The sequence below is a fragment of the Taudactylus pleione genome, unplaced genomic scaffold (assembly GCF_031769625.1).
Source record: "Taudactylus pleione unplaced genomic scaffold, aTauple2 ptg000612l, whole genome shotgun sequence".
NCBI lineage: Eukaryota > Metazoa > Chordata > Amphibia > Anura > Myobatrachidae > Taudactylus > Taudactylus pleione.
This window is the reverse complement of record NW_028285014.1, coordinates 1,818,705-1,834,438: the sequence shown is the minus strand read 5'-3', so window position 1 is coordinate 1,834,438 and position 15,734 is coordinate 1,818,705. Positions and strand designations below refer to the sequence as shown.

The following is a 15,734-nucleotide window of genomic DNA, read 5'->3' as shown; positions in this document are numbered from 1 at the left end:
AAACTGGAGGGAGGTAGACTGAGAGGAAATTTGATGAAAAATTACTTCACAGAAAGGGTAGTTGATAAATAGAAAAGCCTCCCATCCGATGTTGTTGAAGCTAAACGGTGAAACAATTTAAACACGCTTCGGATAGGCATAAGAATATCCTTAAGAGAAATGTAAGGAGCAAATAGGGTTGAAGTTGCCTAAAGGATACATGAAAAGGAGCAGACTACATGGGCCAAGTGGTTCTTATCTGCCATCAAATTCTGTTTCTATGTAATACATTATTTCAATAGCCAATTTCTACATGAACTGAACTTTAGAATTTTAAAACTAATCATAGTGTCTTTATCATTTAAGAAAAATTTAATTAATTAAGTCTAATGTAGTTTGATCTTGATTGGAATGTAGATGGGAAAATCGATCAATTCTTAGGTCTTTAAAAGTGTCTATGCCCTTTAATTCATTCAATCATTGTGCTTCATATTGCTTAGAAATAAATGGGATCAAGATATCAATGTCTGGGAGAGGAAAGATTGAAAGACTGTGGATGTCCTGAGCATACTTCTCAATGTCAGTCATTTTGAGTGTAAAACATAACCAAAGAGCAAAAATATATTGTCAGAAGTGGGATTTGAACCTACGCCTCTTTACAGAGACCAGAATTCCCATTAACTGGAAGAGTAGAATCTTGAGTCTGGTGTCTTAGACCGCTCGGCCATCCTGACAAGCACATCAGTATGTCCAAACCTGCTTCCTGTTAGGGTTTATCATTTTACTATTTATATTTTTGATTGTGATTTTGACAAATAATTTGGCCTTGTTGAAAAAGGGGTCATTAAATCAAGATCTTAGATTAATGCATTTCCTCTAAAAGCTGTTTCTTAAATAACATTATTTAGGAAAAATGGCTCAAGCTAAAGTGTTATCCTTCAAAATTACTGTTGCCACCCTTTACTAAGGTCTTCATCCTAGCAGAACAGATTAGTTTGTCTTAGAAGTAAATTGTATATCACGTTATATGTAAAGTCTAAGAGCCTTAAAATACTTTCGATGCCAATTATTCTTGTGTTTTATGTTTAGATTACTGAATACTAAAAGAATGTTGTGCAAACAATACTTATTCTTCAAAGGAAGAGATGTACAAGAACACGAGGACATGCACTGAAACTGGAGGGAGGTAGACTTAGAGGAAATTTGAAGAAAAATTACTTCACAGAAAGGGTAGTTGATAAATAGAAAAGCCTCCCATCCGATGTTGTTGAAGCTAAATGGTGAAACAATTTAAACACGCTTGGGATAGGCATAAGAATATCCTTAAGAGAAATTTAAGGAGCAAATAGGATTGAAGTTGCCAAAAGGATACATGAAAAGGAGCAGACTACGTGGGCCAAGTGGTTCTTATCTGCCATCAAATTCTGTTTCTATGTAAAACATTATTTCAACAGTCAATTTCTACATGAACTGAACTTTAGAATTTTAAAACTTATCATAGTGTCTTTATCATTTAAGAATAATTTAATTAATTTAAGTCTAATGTAATTTGATCTTGATTGGAATGTAGATGGGAAAATCGATCAATTCTTAGGTCTTTAACAGTTTCTATGCCCTTTAATTCATTCAATCATTGTGCTTCATATTGCTTAGAAATAAATGGGATCAAGATATCAATGTCTGGGAGAGGAAAGATTGAAAGACTGTGGATGTCCTGAGCATACTTCTCAATGTCGGTCATTTTGAGTGTAAAACATAACCAAAGAGCAAGAAAATATTGTCAGAAGTGGAATTTGAACCCACGCCTCTTTACAGAGACCAGAATTCCCATTAACTGGAAGAGTAGAATCTTGAGTCTGGTGCCTTAGACCGCTCGGCCATCCTGACATGCACATCAGTATGTCCAAACCTGCTTCCTGTTAGGGTTTATCATTTTACTATTTATATTTTTGATTGTGATTTTGACAAATAATTTGGCCTTGTTGAAAATGGGGTCATTAAATCAAGATCTTAGATTAATGCATTTCTTCTAAAAAGCTGTTTCTTAAATAACATTATTTAGGAAAAATGGCTCAAGCTAAAGTGTTATCCTTCAAAATTACTGTTGCCACCCTTTACTAAGGTCTTCATCCTAGCAGAACAGATTAGCTGTCTTAGAAGTAAATTGTATATCACGTTATATGTAAAGTCTAAGAGCCTTAAAATACTTTCAATGCCAATTATTCTTGTGTTTTATGTTTAGATTACTGAATACTAAAAGAATGTTGTGCAAACAATACTTATTCTTCAAAGGAAGAGATGTACAAGAACACGAGGACATGCACTGAAACTGGAGGGAGGTAGACTTAGAGGAAATTTGATGAAAAATTACTTCACAGAAAGGGTAGTTGATAAATAGAAAAGCCTCCCATCCGATGTTGTTGAAGCTAAACGATGAAACAATTTAAACACGCTTCGGATAGGCATAAGAATATCCTTAAGAGAAATGTAAGGAGCAAATAGGGTTGAAGTTGCCTAAAGGATACATGAAAAGGAGCAGACTACTTGGGCCAAGTGGTTCTTATCTGCCATCAAATTCTATTTCTATGTAATACATTATTTCAATAGCCAATTTCTACATGAACTGAACTTTAGAATTTTAAAACTAATCATAGTGTCTTTATCATTTAAGAATAATTTAATTAATTTAAGTCTAATGTAATTTGATCTTGATTGGAATGTAGATGGGAAAATCGATCAATTCTTAGGTCTTTAAAAGTTTCTATGCCCTTTAATTCATTCAATCATTGTGCTTCATATTGCTTAGAAATAAATGGGATCAAGATATCAATGTCTGGGAGAGGAAAGATTGAAAGACTGTGGATGTCCTGAGCATACTTCTCAATGTCAGTCATTTTGAGTGTAAAACATAACCAAAGAGCAAAAATATATTGTCAGAAGTGGGATTTGAACCTACGCCTCTTTACAGAGACCAGAATTCCCATTAACTGGAAGAGTAGAATCTTGAGTCTGGTGTTTTAGACCGCTCGGCCATCCTGACAAGCACATCAGTATGTCTAAACCTGCTTCCTGTTAGGGTTTATCATTTTACTATTTATATTTTTGATTGTGATTTTGACAAATAATTTGGCCTTGTTGAAAAAGGGGTCATTAAATCAAGATCTTAGATTAATGCATTTCCTCTAAAAGCTGTTTCTTAAATAACATTATTTAGGAAAAATGGCTCAAGCTAAAGTGTTATCCTTCAAAATTACTGTTGCCATCCTTTACTAAGGTCTTCATCCTAGCAGAACCGATTAGTTTGTCTTAGAAGTAAATTGTATATCACTTTATATGTAAAGTCTAAGAGCCTTAAAATACTTTCGATGCCAATTATTCTTGTGTTTTATGTTTAGATTACTGAATACTAAAAGAATGTTGTGCAAACAATACTTATTCTTCAAAGGAAGAGATGTACAAGAACACGAGGACATGCACTGAAACTGGAGGGAGGTAGACTTAGAGGAAATTTGAAGAAAAATTACTTGACAGAAAGGGTAGTTTATAAATAGAAAAGCCTCCCATCCGATGTTGTTGAAGATAAATGGTGAAACAATTTAAACACGCTTGGGATAGGCATAAGAATATCCTTAAGAGAAATGTAAGGAGCAAATAGGATTGAAGTTGCCTAAAGGATACATGAAAAGGAGCAGACTACGTGGGCCAAGTGGTTCTTATCTGCCATCAAATTCTGTTTCTATGTAAAACATTATTTCAACAGTCAATTTCTACATGAACTGAACTTTAGAATTTTAAAACTAATCATAGTGTCTTTATCATTTAAGAATAATTTAATTAATTTAAGTCTAATGTAATTTGATCTTGATTGGAATGTAGATGGGAAAATCGATCAATTCTTAGGTCTTTAACAGTTTCTATGCCCTTTAATTCATTCAATCATTGTGCTTCATATTGCTTAGAAATAAATGGGATCAAGATATCAATGTCTGGGAGAGGAAAGATTGAAAGACTGTGGATGTCCTGAGCATACTTCTCAATGTCGGTCATTTTGAGTGTAAAACATAACCAAAGAGCAAGAAAATATTGTCAGAAGTGGAATTTGAACCCACGCCTCTTTACAGAGACCAGAATTCCCATTAACTGGAAGAGTAGAATCTTGAGTCTGGTGCCTTAGACCGCTCGGCCATCCTGACATGCACATCAGTATGTCCAAACCTGCTTCCTGTTAGGGTTTATCATTTTACTATTTATATTTTTGATTGTGATTTTGACAAATAATTTGGCCTTGTTGAAAATGGGGTCATTAAATCAAGATCTTAGATTAATGCATTTCTTCTAAAAAGCTGTTTCTTAAATAACATTATTTAGGAAAAATGGCTCAAGCTAAAGTGTTATCCTTCAAAATTACTGTTGCCACCCTTTACTAAGGTCTTCATCCTAGCAGAACAGATTAGCTGTCTTAGAAGTAAATTGTATATCACGTTATATGTAAAGTCTAAGAGCCTTAAAATACTTTCAATGCCAATTATTCTTGTGTTTTATGTTTAGATTACTGAATACTAAAAGAATGTTGTGCAAACAATACTTATTCTTCAAAGGAAGAGATGTACAAGAACACGAGGACATGCACTGAAACTGGAGGGAGGTAGACTTAGAGGAAATTTGATGAAAAATTACTTCACAGAAAGGGTAGTTGATAAATAGAAAAGCCTCCCATCCGATGTTGTTGAAGCTAAACGATGAAACAATTTAAACACGCTTCGGATAGGCATAAGAATATCCTTAAGAGAAATGTAAGGAGCAAATAGGGTTGAAGTTGCCTAAAGGATACATGAAAAGGAGCAGACTACTTGGGCCAAGTGGTTCTTATCTGCCATCAAATTCTATTTCTATGTAATACATTATTTCAATAGCCAATTTCTACATGAACTGAACTTTAGAATTTTAAAACTAATCATAGTGTCTTTATCATTTAAGAATAATTTAATTAATTTAAGTCTAATGTAATTTGATCTTGATTGGAATGTAGATGGGAAAATCGATCAATTCTTAGGTCTTTAAAAGTTTCTATGCCCTTTAATTCATTCAATCATTGTGCTTCATATTGCTTAGAAATAAATGGGATCAAGATATCAATGTCTGGGAGAGGAAAGATTGAAAGACTGTGGATGTCCTGAGCATACTTCTCAATGTCGGTCATTTTGAGTGTAAAACATAACCAAAGAGCAAGAAAATATTGTCAGAAGTGGGATTTGAACCCACGCCTCTTTACAGAGACCAGAATTCCCATTAACTGGAAGAGTAGAATCTTGAGTCTGGCGCCTTAGACCGCTCGGCCATCCTGACATTCACATCAGTATGTCCAAACCTGCTTCCTGTTAGGGTTTATCATTTTACTATTTATATTTTTGATTGTGATTTTGACAAATAATTTGGCCTTGTTGAAAATGGGGTCATTAAATCAAGATCTTAGATTAATGCATTTCTTCTAAAAGCTGTTTCTTAAATAACATTATTTAGGAAAAATGGCTCAAGCTAAAGTGTTATCCTTCAAAATTACTGTTGCCACCCTTTACTAAGGTCTTCATCCTAGCAGAACAGATTAGTTTGTCTTAGAAGTAAATTGTATATCACGTTATATGTAAAGTCTAAGAGCCGTAAAATACTTTCAATGCCAATTATTCTTGTGTTTTATGTTTAGATTACTGAATACTAAAAGAATGTTGTGCAAACAATACTTATTCTTCAAAGGAAGAGATGTACAAGAACACGAGGACATGCACTGAAACTGGAGGGAGGTAGACTTAGAGGAAATTTGATGAAAAATAACTTCACAGAAAGGGTAGTTGATAAATAGAAAAGCCTCCCATCCGATGTTGTTGAAGCTAAACGGTGAAACAATTTAAACACGCTTCGGATAGGCATAAGAATATCCTTAAGAGAAATGTAAGGAGCAAATAGGGTTGAAGTTGGCTAAAGGATACATGAAAAGGAGCAGACTACATGGGCCAAGTGGTTCTTATCTGCCATCAAATTCTGTTTCTATGTAATACATTATTTCAATAGCCAATTTCTACATGAACTGAACTTTAGAATTTTAAAACTAATCATAGTGTCTTTATCATTTAAGAATAATTTAATTAATTTAAGTCTAATGTAATTTGATCTTGATTGGAATGTAGATGGGAAAATCGATCAATTCTTAGGTCTTTAAAAGTTTCTATGCCCTTTAATTCATTCAATCATTGTGCTTCATATTGCTTAGAAATAAATGGGATCAAGATATCAATGTCTGGGAGAGGAAAGATTGAAAGACTGTGGATGTCCTGAGCATACTTCTCAATGTCAATCATTTTGAGTGTAAAACATAACCAAAGAGCAAAAATATATTGTCAGAAGTGGGATTTGAACCTACGCCTCTTTACAGAGACCAGAATACCCATTAACTGGAAGAGTAGAATCTTGAGTCTGGTGTCTTAGACCGCTCGGCCATCCTGACAAGCACATCAGTATGTCTAAACCTGCTTCCTGTTAGGGTTTATCATTTTACTATTTATATTTTTGATTGTGATTTTGACAAATAATTTGGCCTTGTTGAAAAAGGGGTCATTAAATCAAGATCTTAGATTAATGCATTTCCTCTAAAAGCTGTTTCTTAAATAACATTATTTAGGAAAAATGGCTCAAGCTAAAGTGTTATCCTTCAAAATTACTGTTGCCATCCTTTACTAAGGTCTTCATCCTAGCAGAACCGATTAGTTTGTCTTAGAAGTAAATTGTATATCACGTTATATGTAAAGTCTAAGAGCCTTAAAATACTTTCGATGCCAATTATTCTTGTGTTTTATGTTTAGATTACTGAATACTAAAAGAATGTTGTGCAAACAATACTTATTCTTCAAAGGAAGAGATGTACAAGAACACGAGGACATGCACTGAAACTGGAGGGAGGTAGACTTAGAGGAAATTTGAAGAAAAATTACTTGACAGAAAGGGTAGTTTATAAATAGAAAAGCCTCCCATCCGATGTTGTTGAAGATAAATGGTGAAACAATTTAAACACGCTTGGGATAGGCATAAGAATATCCTTAAGAGAAATGTAAGGAGCAAATAGGATTGAAGTTGCCTAAAGGATACATGAAAAGGAGCAGACTACGTGGGCCAAGTGGTTCTTATCTGCCATCAAATTCTGTTTCTATGTAAAACATTATTTCAACAGTCAATTTCTACATGAACTGAACTTTAGAATTTTAAAACTAATCATAGTGTCTTTATCATTTAAGAATAATTTAATTAATTTAAGTCTAATGTAATTTGATCTTGATTGGAATGTAGATGGGAAAATCGATCAATTCTTAGGTCTTTAACAGTTTCTATGCCCTTTAATTCATTCAATCATTGTGCTTCATATTGCTTAGAAATAAATGGGATCAAGATATCAATGTCTGGGAGAGGAAAGATTGAAAGACTGTGGATGTCCTGAGCATACTTCTCAATGTCGGTCATTTTGAGTGTAAAACATAACCAAAGAGCAAGAAAATATTGTCAGAAGTGGGATTTGAACCCACGCCTCTTTACAGAGACAAGAATTCCCATTAACTGGAAGAGTAGAATCTTGAGTCTGGCGCCTTAGACCGCTCGGCCATCCTGACATGCACATCAGTATGCCCAAACCTGCTTCCTGTTAGGGTTTATCATTTTACTATTTATATTTTTGATTGTGATTTTGACAAATAATTTGGCCTTGTTGAAAATGGGGTCATTAAATCAAGATCTTAGATTAATGCATTTCCTCTAAAAGCTGTTTCTTAAATAACATTATTTAGGAAAAATGGCTCAAGCTAAAGTGTTATCCTTCAAAATTACTGTTGCCACCCTTTACTAAGGTCTTCATCCTAGCAGAACAGATTAGTTTGTCTTAGAAGTAAATTGTATATCACGTTATATGTAAAGTCTAAGAGCCTTAAAATACTTTCAATGCCAATTATTCTTGTGTTTTATGTTTAGATTACTGAATACTAAAAGAATGTTGTGCAAACAATACTTATTCTTCAAAGGAAGAGATGTACAAGAACACGAGGACATGCACTGAAACTGGAGGGAGGTAGACTGAGAGGAAATTTGATGAAAAATTACTTCACAGAAAGGGTAGTTGATAAATAGAAAAGCCTCCCATCCGATGTTGTTGAAGCTAAACGGTGAAACAATTTAAACACGCTTCGGATAGGCATAAGAATATCCTTAAGAGAAATGTAAGGAGCAAATAGGGTTGAAGTTGCCTAAAGGATACATGAAAAGGAGCAGACTACATGGGCCAAGTGGTTCTTATCTGCCATCAAATTCTGTTTCTATGTAATACATTATTTCAATAGCCAATTTCTACATGAACTGAACTTTAGAATTTTAAAACTAATCATAGTGTCTTTATCATTTAAGAATAATTTAATTAATTAAGTCTAATGTAGTTTGATCTTGATTGGAATGTAGATGGGAAAATCGATCAATTCTTAGGTCTTTAAAAGTGTCTATGCCCTTTAATTCATTCAATCATTGTGCTTCATATTGCTTAGAAATAAATGGGATCAAGATATCAATGTCTGGGAGAGGAAAGATTGAAAGACTGTGGATGTCCTGAGCATACTTCTCAATGTCAGTCATTTTGAGTGTAAAACATAACCAAAGAGCAAAAATATATTGTCAGAAGTGGGATTTGAACCTACGCCTCTTTACAGAGACCAGAATTCCCATTAACTGGAAGAGTAGAATCTTGAGTCTGGTGTCTTAGACCGCTCGGCCATCCTGACAAGCACATCAGTATGTCCAAACCTGCTTCCTGTTAGGGTTTATCATTTTACTATTTATATTTTTGATTGTGATTTTGACAAATAATTTGGCCTTGTTGAAAAAGGGGTCATTAAATCAAGATCTTAGATTAATGCATTTCCTCTAAAAGCTGTTTCTTAAATAACATTATTTAGGAAAAATGGCTCAAGCTAAAGTGTTATCCTTCAAAATTACTGTTGCCACCCTTTACTAAGGTCTTCATCCTAGCAGAACAGATTAGTTTGTCTTAGAAGTAAATTGTATATCACGTTATATGTAAAGTCTAAGAGCCTTAAAATACTTTCAATGCCAATTATTCTTGTGTTTTATGTTTAGATTACTGAATACTAAAAGAATGTTGTGCAAACAATACTTATTCTTCAAAGGAAGAGATGTACAAGAACACGAGGACATGCACTGAAACTGGAGGGAGGTAGACTGAGAGGAAATTTGATGAAAAATTACTTCACAGAAAGGGTAGTTGATAAATAGAAAAGCCTCCCATCCGATGTTGTTGAAGCTAAACGGTGAAACAATTTAAACACGCTTCGGATAGGCATAAGAATATCCTTAAGAGAAATGTAAGGAGCAAATAGGGTTGAAGTTGCCTAAAGGATACATGAAAAGGAGCAGACTACATGGGCCAAGTGGTTCTTATCTGCCATCAAATTCTGTTTCTATGTAATACATTATTTCAATAGCCAATTTCTACATGAACTGAACTTTAGAATTTTAAAACTAATCATAGTGTCTTTATCATTTAAGAATAATTTAATTAATTAAGTCTAATGTAGTTTGATCTTGATTGGAATGTAGATGGGAAAATCGATCAATTCTTAGGTCTTTAAAAGTGTCTATGCCCTTTAATTCATTCAATCATTGTGCTTCATATTGCTTAGAAATAAATGGGATCAAGATATCAATGTCTGGGAGAGGAAAGATTGAAAGACTGTGGATGTCCTGAGCATACTTCTCAATGTCAGTCATTTTGAGTGTAAAACATAACCAAAGAGCAAAAATATATTGTCAGAAGTGGGATTTGAACCTACGCCTCTTTACAGAGACCAGAATTCCCATTAACTGGAAGAGTAGAATCTTGAGTCTGGTGTCTTAGACCGCTCGGCCATCCTGACAAGCACATCAGTATGTCCAAACCTGCTTCCTGTTAGGGTTTATCATTTTACTATTTATATTTTTGATTGTGATTTTGACAAATAATTTGGCCTTGTTGAAAAAGGGGTCATTAAATCAAGATCTTAGATTAATGCATTTCCTCTAAAAGCTGTTTCTTAAATAACATTATTTAGGAAAAATGGCTCAAGCTAAAGTGTTATCCTTCAAAATTACTGTTGCCACCCTTTACTAAGGTCTTCATCCTAGCAGAACAGATTAGTTTGTCTTAGAAGTAAATTGTATATCACGTTATATGTAAAGTCTAAGAGCCTTAAAATACTTTCGATGCCAATTATTCTTGTGTTTTATGTTTAGATTACTGAATACTAAAAGAATGTTGTGCAAACAATACTTATTCTTCAAAGGAAGAGATGTACAAGAACACGAGGACATGCACTGAAACTGGAGGGAGGTAGACTTAGAGGAAATTTGAAGAAAAATTACTTCACAGAAAGGGTAGTTGATAAATAGAAAAGCCTCCCATCCGATGTTGTTGAAGCTAAATGGTGAAACAATTTAAACACGCTTGGGATAGGCATAAGAATATCCTTAAGAGAAATGTAAGGAGCAAATAGGATTGAAGTTGCCTAAAGGATACATGAAAAGGAGCAGACTACATGGGCCAAGTGGTTCTTATCTGCCATCAAATTCTGTTTCTATGTAAAACATTATTTCAACAGTCAATTTCTACATGAACTGAACTTTAGAATTTTAAAACTAATCATAGTGTCTTTATCATTTAAGAATAATTTAATTAATTTAAGTCTAATGTAATTTGATCTTGATTGGAATGTAGATGGGAAAATCGATCAATTCTTAGGTCTTTAACAGTTTCTATGCCCTTTAATTCATTCAATCATTGTGCTTCATATTGCTTAGAAATAAATGGGATCAAGATATCAATGTCTGGGAGAGGAAAGATTGATAGACTGTGGATGTCCTGAGCATACTTCTCAATGTCGGTCATTTTGAGTGTAAAACATAACCAAAGAGCAAGAAAATATTGTCAGAAGTGGGATTTGAACCCACGCCTCTTTACAGAGACCAGAATTCCCATTAACTGGAAGAGTAGAATCTTGAGTCTGGCGCCTTAGACCGCTCGGCCATCCTGACATTCACATCAGTATGTCCAAACCTGCTTCCTGTTAGGGTTTATCATTTTACTATTTATATTTTTGAATGTGATTTTGACAAATAATTTGGCCTTGTTGAAAATGGGGTCATTAAATCAAGATCTTAGATTAATGCATTTCTTCTAAAAGCTGTTTCTTAAATAACATTATTTAGGAAAAATGGCTCAAGCTAAAGTGTTATCCTTCAAAATTACTGTTGCCACCCTTTACTAAGGTCTTCATCCTAGCAGAACAGATTAGTTTGTCTTAGAAGTAAATTGTATATCACGTTATATGTAAAGTCTAAGAGCCTTAAAATACTTTCAATGCCAATTATTCTTGTGTTTTATGTTTAGATTACTGAATACTAAAAGAATGTTGTGCAAACAATACTTATTCTTCAAAGGAAGAGATGTACAAGAACACGAGGACATGCACTGAAACTGGAGGGAGGTAGACTTTGAGGAAATTTGATGAAAAATTACTTCACAGAAAGGGTAGTTGATAAATAGAAAAGCCTCCCATCCGATGTTGTTGAAGCTAAACGGTGAAACAATTTAAACACGCTTCGGATAGGCATAAGAATATCCTTAAGAGAAATGTAAGGAGCAAACAGGGTTGAAGTTGCCTAAAGGATACATGAAAAGGAGCAGACTACATGGGCCAAGTGGTTCTTATCTGCCATCAAATTCTGTTTCTATGTAATACATTATTTCAATAGCCAATTTCTACATGAACTGAACTTTAGAATTTTAAAACTAATCATAGTGTCTTTATCATTTAAGAATAATTTAATTAATTTAAGTCTAATGTAATTTGATCTTGATTGGAATGTAGATGGGAAAATCGATCAATTCTTAGGTCTTTAACAGTTTCTATGCCCTTTAATTCATTCAATCATTGTGCTTCATATTGCTTAGAAATAAATGGGAACAAGATATCAATGTCTGGGAGAGGAAAGATTGATAGACTGTGGATGTCCTGAGCATACTTCTCAATGTCGGTCATTTTGAGTGTAAAACATAACCAAAGAGCAAGAAAATATTGTCAGAAGTGGGATTTGAACCCACGCCTCTTTACAGAGACCAGAATTCCCATTAACTGGAAGAGTAGAATCTTGAGTCTGGCGCCTTAGACCGCTCGGCCATCCTGACATGCACATCAGTATGTCCAAACCTGCTTCCTGTTAGGGTTTATCATTTAACTATTTATATTTTTGATTGTGATTTTGACAAATAATTTGGCCTTGTTGAAACTGGGGTCATTAAATCAAGATCTTAGATTAATGCATTTCCTCTAAAAGCTGTTTCTTAAATAACATTATTTAGGAAAAATGGCTCAAGCTAAAGTGTTATCCTTCAAAATTACTGTTGCCACCCTTTACTAAGGTCTTCATCCTAGCAGAACAGATTAGTTTGTCTTAGAAGTAAATTGTATATCACGTTCTATGTAAAGTCTAAGAGCCTTAAAATACTTTCGATGCCAATTATTCTTGTGTTTTATGTTTAGATTACTGAATACTAAAAGAATGTTGTGCAAACAATACTTATTCTTCAAAGGAAGAGATGTACAAGAACACGAGGACATGCACTGAAACTGGAGGGAGGTAGACTTAGAGGAAATTTGAAGAAAAATTACTTCACAGAAAGGGTAGTTGATAAATAGAAAAGCTTCCCATCCGATGTTGTTGAAGCTAAATGGTGAAACAATTTAAACACGCTTAGGATAGGCATAAGAATATCCTTAAGAGAAATGTAAGGAGCAAATAGGATTGAAGTTGCCAAAAGGATACATGAAAAGGAGCAGACTACGTGGGCCAAGTGGTTCTTATCTGCCATCAAATTCTGTTTCTATGTAAAACATTATTTCAACAGTCAATTTCTACATGAACTGAACTTCAGAATTTTAAAACTAATCATAGTGTCTTTATCATTTAAGAATAATTTAATTAATTTAAGTCTAATGTAATTTGATCTTGATTGGAATGTAGATGGGAAAATCGATCAATTCTTAGGTCTTTAACAGTTTCTATGCCCTTTAATTCATTCAATCATTGTACTTCATATTGCTTAGAAATAAATGGGATCAAGATATCAATGTCTGGGAGAGGAAAGATTGAAAGACTGTGGATGTCCTGAGCATACTTCTCAATGTCGGTCATTTTGAGTGTAAAACATAACCAAAGAGCAAGAAAATATTGTCAGAAGTGGGATTTGAACCCACACCTCTTTACAGAGACCAGAATTCCCATTAACTGGAAGAGTAGAATCTTGAGTCTGGCGCCTTAGACCGCTCGGCCATCCTGACAAGCACATCAGTATGTCCAAACCTGCTTCCTGTTAGGGTTTATCATTTTACTATTTATATTTTTGATTGTGTTTTTGACAAATAATTTGGCCTTGTTGAAAAAGGGGTCATTAAAACAAGATCTTAGATTAATGCATTTCCTCTAAAAGCTGTTTCTTAAATAACATTATTTAGGAAAAATGGCTCAAGCTAAAGTGTTATCCTTCAAAATTACTGTTGCCACCCTTTACTAAGGTCTTCATCCTAGCAGAACAGATTAGTTTGTCTTAGAAGTAAATTGTATATCACGTTATATGTAAAGTCTAAGAGCCTTAAAATACTTTCGATGCCAATTATTCTTGTGTTTTATGTTTAGATTACTGAATACTAAAAGAATGTTGTGCAAACAATACTTATTCTTCAAAGGAAGAGATGTACAAGAACACGAGGACATGCACTGAAACTGGAGGGAGGTAGACTTAGAGGAAATTTGATGAAAAATTACTTCACAGAAAGGGTAGTTGATAAATAGAAAAGCCTCCCATCCGATGTTGTTGAAGCTAAACGATGAAACAATTTAAACACGCTTCGGATAGGCATAAGAATATCCTTAAGAGAAATGTAAGGAGCAAATAGGGTTGAAGTTGCCTAAAGGATACATGAAAAGGAGCAGACTACTTGGGCCAAGTGGTTCTTATCTGCCATCAAATTCTATTTCTATGTAATACATTATTTCAATAGCCAATTTCTACATGAACTGAACTTTAGAATTTTAAAACTAATCATAGTGTCTTTATCATTTAAGAATAATTTAATTAATTTAAGTCTAATGTAATTTGATCTTGATTGGAATGTAGATGGGAAAATCGATCAATTCTTAGGTCTTTAAAAGTTTCTATGCCCTTTAATTCATTCAATCATTGTGCTTCATATTGCTTAGAAATAAATGGGATCAAGATATCAATGTCTGGGAGAGGAAAGATTGAAAGACTGTGGATGTCCTGAGCATACTTCTCAATGTCAGTCATTTTGAGTGTAAAACATAACCAAAGAGCAAAAATATATTGTCAGAAGTGGGATTTGAACCTACGCCTCTTTACAGAGACCAGAATTCCCATTAACTGGAAGAGTAGAATCTTGAGTCTGGTGTCTTAGACCGCTCGGCCATCCTGACAAGCACATCAGTATGTCTAAACCTGCTTCCTGTTAGGGTTTATCATTTTACTATTTATATTTTTGATTGTGATTTTGACAAATAATTTGGCCTTGTTGAAAAAGGGGTCATTAAATCAAGATCTTAGATTAATGCATTTCCTCTAAAAGCTGTTTCTTAAATAACATTATTTAGGAAAAATGGCTCAAGCTAAAGTGTTATCCTTCAAAATTACTGTTGCCACCCTTTACTAAGGTCTTCATCCTAGCAGAACAGATTAGTTTGTCTTAGAAGTAAATTGTATATCACGTTACATGTAAAGTCTAAGAGCCTTAAAATACTTTCGATGCCAATTATTCTTGTGTTTTATGTTTAGATTACTGAATACTAAAAGAATGTTGTGCAAACAATACTTATTCTTCAAAGGAAGAGATGTACAAGAACACGAGGACATGCACTGAAACTGGAGGGAGGTAGACTTAGAGGAAATTTGAAGAAAAATTACTTCACAGAAAGGGTAGTTGATAAATAGAAAAGCCTCCCATCCGATGTTGTTGAAGCTAAATGGTGAAACAATTTAAACACGCTTGGGATAGGCATAAGAATATCCTTAAGAGAAATGTAAGAAGCAAATAGGATTGAAGTTGCCTAAAGGATACATGAAAAGGAGCAGACTACATGGGCCAAGTGGTTCTTATCTGCCATCAAATTCTGTTTCTATGTAAAACATTATTTCAACAGTCAATTTCTACATGAACTGAACTTTAGAATTTTAAAACTAATCATAGTGTCTTTATCATTTAAGAATAATTTAATTAATTTAAGTCTAATGTAATTTGATCTTGATTGGAATGTAGATGGGAAAATCGATCAATTCTTAGGTCTTTAACAGTTTCTATGCCCTTTAATTCATTCAATCATTGTGCTTCATATTGCTTAGAAATAAATGGGATCAAGATATCAATGTCTGGGAGAGGAAAGATTGATAGACTGTGGATGTCCTGAGCATACTTCTCAATGTCGGTCATTTTGAGTGTAAAACATAACCAAAGAGCAAGAAAATATTGTCAGAAGTGGGATTTGAACCCACGCCTCTTTACAGAGACCAGAATTCCCATTAACTGGAAGAGTAGAATCTTGAGTCTGGCGCCTTAGACCGCTCGGCCATCCTGACATTCACATCAGTATGTCCAAACCTGCTTCCTGTT

General features: G+C 34.0%; 8 non-coding genes across 8 annotated transcripts; all 8 read right to left on the bottom strand.

The window, feature by feature from the left end:
* Positions 1–1,757: 1,757 nt before the first annotated feature.
* Positions 1,758–1,866, bottom strand: TRNAL-CAA (transfer RNA leucine (anticodon CAA)). Its single transcript has 2 exons — positions 1,829–1,866; positions 1,758–1,803 (listed from the first exon to the last, which is right to left on the bottom strand). It is a non-coding gene; the product is annotated as a tRNA-Leu (tRNA).
* Positions 1,867–4,063: 2,197 nt separating this feature from the next.
* On the bottom strand, positions 4,064–4,172 carry TRNAL-CAA (transfer RNA leucine (anticodon CAA)). The gene is made up of 2 exons: positions 4,135–4,172; positions 4,064–4,109 (listed from the first exon to the last, which is right to left on the bottom strand). It is a non-coding gene; the product is annotated as a tRNA-Leu (tRNA).
* Positions 4,173–5,216: 1,044 nt separating this feature from the next.
* Positions 5,217–5,325, bottom strand: TRNAL-CAA (transfer RNA leucine (anticodon CAA)). The gene is made up of 2 exons: positions 5,288–5,325; positions 5,217–5,262 (listed from the first exon to the last, which is right to left on the bottom strand). It is a non-coding gene; the product is annotated as a tRNA-Leu (tRNA).
* Positions 5,326–7,522: 2,197 nt separating this feature from the next.
* TRNAL-CAA (transfer RNA leucine (anticodon CAA)) lies at positions 7,523–7,631 on the bottom strand. The gene is made up of 2 exons: positions 7,594–7,631; positions 7,523–7,568 (listed from the first exon to the last, which is right to left on the bottom strand). It is a non-coding gene; the product is annotated as a tRNA-Leu (tRNA).
* Positions 7,632–10,979: 3,348 nt separating this feature from the next.
* On the bottom strand, positions 10,980–11,088 carry TRNAL-CAA (transfer RNA leucine (anticodon CAA)). Its single transcript has 2 exons — positions 11,051–11,088; positions 10,980–11,025 (listed from the first exon to the last, which is right to left on the bottom strand). It is a non-coding gene; the product is annotated as a tRNA-Leu (tRNA).
* A 1,044-nt stretch (positions 11,089–12,132) lies between these two features.
* TRNAL-CAA (transfer RNA leucine (anticodon CAA)) lies at positions 12,133–12,241 on the bottom strand. Its single transcript has 2 exons — positions 12,204–12,241; positions 12,133–12,178 (listed from the first exon to the last, which is right to left on the bottom strand). It is a non-coding gene; the product is annotated as a tRNA-Leu (tRNA).
* Positions 12,242–13,285: 1,044 nt separating this feature from the next.
* On the bottom strand, positions 13,286–13,394 carry TRNAL-CAA (transfer RNA leucine (anticodon CAA)). The gene is made up of 2 exons: positions 13,357–13,394; positions 13,286–13,331 (listed from the first exon to the last, which is right to left on the bottom strand). It is a non-coding gene; the product is annotated as a tRNA-Leu (tRNA).
* Positions 13,395–15,591: 2,197 nt separating this feature from the next.
* Positions 15,592–15,700, bottom strand: TRNAL-CAA (transfer RNA leucine (anticodon CAA)). Its single transcript has 2 exons — positions 15,663–15,700; positions 15,592–15,637 (listed from the first exon to the last, which is right to left on the bottom strand). It is a non-coding gene; the product is annotated as a tRNA-Leu (tRNA).
* Between the last annotated feature and the right edge of the window lie 34 nt (positions 15,701–15,734).